Source organism: Coregonus clupeaformis, chromosome 1 (assembly GCF_020615455.1).
Source record: "Coregonus clupeaformis isolate EN_2021a chromosome 1, ASM2061545v1, whole genome shotgun sequence".
Classification (NCBI taxonomy): domain Eukaryota; kingdom Metazoa; phylum Chordata; class Actinopteri; order Salmoniformes; family Salmonidae; genus Coregonus; species Coregonus clupeaformis.
In genome coordinates, this window is record NC_059192.1 from 9,690,259 (window position 1) to 9,693,298 (window position 3,040).

The following is a 3,040-nucleotide window of genomic DNA, read 5'->3' on the forward strand; positions in this document are numbered from 1 at the left end:
TAGTTCATCCAAAATAATAAACTGAGTCATAGCATTATGAGTGGTCTGATGGTCTTTTTTTGGTTCATACATGCTATGATTATGAATAAAGCATGCACTGCACGATCAATCTAAAAACGTAAAAACAATTTCTATGCACCCATTCACTCCCTTTCCTGTACTGCCACCATGTGGCCAATCATGTAACTACTCAAAGGCCCCAAACTCAGTGCCAAAACTTGCAGAGTTGGATGGAGAGTTGCACTTCCTGTGTGAAGCAAAAATAGGCAATCCTCCAATGATCCAGCCAGCCCTTTGACAATGACAAGGCACATTGGATTATGGATGTTAAGACTCTCAAGGACACGGTCGTCGAAAAAAAGGTGAACAAAAAAATGCCGCGTTGCCCACCTCTCTCCTAAGTACCGCTCTCCTGGGAGGTGACAAGCCGCGCAGCCAGTGATTTATATATACACTAGATGACTGAAATGTTTATATTTGTTTATGCCACGTTTATTCTATTACAGACCTTAATGCACACTTTTAAATTATATGATGTGAGCTAAACATATATATATACTGTATATATATATATATACATACATACAGTGGGGGAAAAAAGTATTTAGTCAGCCACCAATTGTGCAAGTTCTCCCACTTAAAAAGATGAGAGAGGCCTGTAATTTTCATCATAGGTACACGTCAACTATGACAGACAAATTGAGAAAAGAAATCCAGAAAATCACATTGTAGGATTTTTTTATGAATTTATTTTCAAATTATGGTGGAAAATAAGTATTTGGTCACCTACAAACAAGCAAGATTTCTGGCTCTCACAGACCTGTAACTTCTTCTTTAAGAGGCTCCTCTGTCCTCCACTTGTTACCTGTATTAATGGCACCTGTTTGAACTTGTTATCAGTATAAAAGACACCTGTTCACAACCTCAAACAGTCACACTCCAAACTCCACTATGGCCAAGACCAAAGAGCTGTCAAAGGACACCAGAAACAAAATTGTAGACCTGCACCAGGTGGGAAGACTGAATCTGCAATAGGTAAGCAGCTTGGTTTGAAGAAATCAACTGTGGGAGCAATTATTAGGAAATGGAAGACAGACAAGACCACTGATAATCTCCCTCGATCTGGGGCTCCACGCAAGATCTCACCCGTGGGGTCAAAATGATCACAAGAACGGTGAGCAAAATCCCCAGAACCACTCGGGGACCTAGTGAATGACCTGCAGAGAGCTGGGACCAAAGTAACAAAGCCTACCATCAGTAACACACTACGCCGCCAGGACTCAAATCCTGCAGTGCCAGACGTGTCCCCCTGCTTAAGCCAGTACATGTCCAGGCCCGTCTGAAGTTTTGCTAGAGTGCATTTGGATGATCCAGAAGAGGATTGGGAGAATGTCATATGAAACCAAAATAGAACTTTTTGGTAAAAACTCAACTCGTCGTGTTTGGAGGACAAAGAATGCTGAGTTGCATCCAAAGAACACCATACTCTACTGTGAAGCATGTGGGTGGAAACATCATGCTTTGGGGCTGTTTTTCTGCAAAGGGACCAGGACGACATGATCCGTGTAAAGGAAAGAATGAATGGGGCCATGTATCGTGAGATTTTGAGTGAAAACCTCCTTCCGTCAGCAAGGGCATTGAAGATGAAACGTGGCTGGGTCTTTCAGCATGACAATGATCCCAAACACACCACCGGGCAACGAAGAGTGGCTTATGCAAGCATTTCAAGGTCCTGGAGTGGCCTAGCCAGTCTCCAGATCTCAACCCCATAGAAAATCTTTGGAGGGAGTTGAAAGTCTGTGTTGCCCAGTGACAGCCCCAAAACATCACTGCTCTAGAGGAGATCTGCATGGAGGAATGGGCCAAAATACCAGCAACAGTGTGTGACAACCTTGTGAAGACTTACAGAAAACGTTTGACCTGTGTCATTGACAACAAAGGGTATATAACAAAGTATTGAGAAACTTTTGTTATTGACCAAATACTTATTTTCCACCATAATTTGCAAATAAATTCATAAAAAATCCTACAATGTGATTTTCTGGATTTTTTTTCCTCATTTTGTCTGTCCTAGTTGACTTGTACCTATGATGAAAATTACAGGCCTCTCTCATCTTTTTAAGTGGGAGAACTTGCACAATTGGTGGCTGACTAAATACTTTTTTTCCCCACTGTACATACATACATACATACATACATACATACATACATACATACATACACATACACACATCATTACATATATAATTATTATTATAATACCAGTGCCAATTAAATAAAGAATAGTTGTAAACAAATCAATTAGAATGGAATAAGATTGCACTAACAATAAGTACAATGCAGTGCAATGCAATCTGCAACCCCTTGCACGTATGTGTTTATTGTGTGTGTGTGTGTGTGTGTGTGTGTATGTGTGAGTGTGTGTGTGTGAATTAAAGGGTCTGTCTAGCCCAGTAGTCTGCATATTAGATGCAGTAGTTGGAGCACCTCTCCAATCTCTGAAAGTTCTAGGTGTGTTTTGCCAGAGGTTACCTCAACATATGTAGGCTGATGATCTGAATGATACATGGTGTGGACTGCATCTTGTGGTGCACTTCTCTGACGGACAGTGTTCAGCCCGGCCCTAGAGTAGTGGTCAGTGCTGTGTTGTGATGGGCCGGGTCTAGTAGAGCTGTGTTGTGATGGGCCGGGTCTAGTAGTGCTATGTTGTGATGGGCCGGGTCTAATAGAGCTGTGTTGTGATGGGCCGGGTCTAGTAGAGCTGTGTTGTGATGGGCCGGGTCTGGTCGTGCTGTCCTGAGGCGGGTCTGGTCTGGTAAATCTGTGCTCTGTTGGGCCCGGTCTTGTAGAGCTGTGCTGTAATAAGCCGTGTCTGGCTCTTCTCTCCTGGGGATGGTGGGAGTACTGTTGTTTCAGAAAGTGGAGTTGGGGGGGTGTCTGCTGCTGGGGTGATGGGTGTGTGGGTCCCTGCCAAGTGTTGCATCCTTTAGGTCCTTAGCAAAAGTTCTGACACTGTCCTGATCAAGATGTACATTATCGT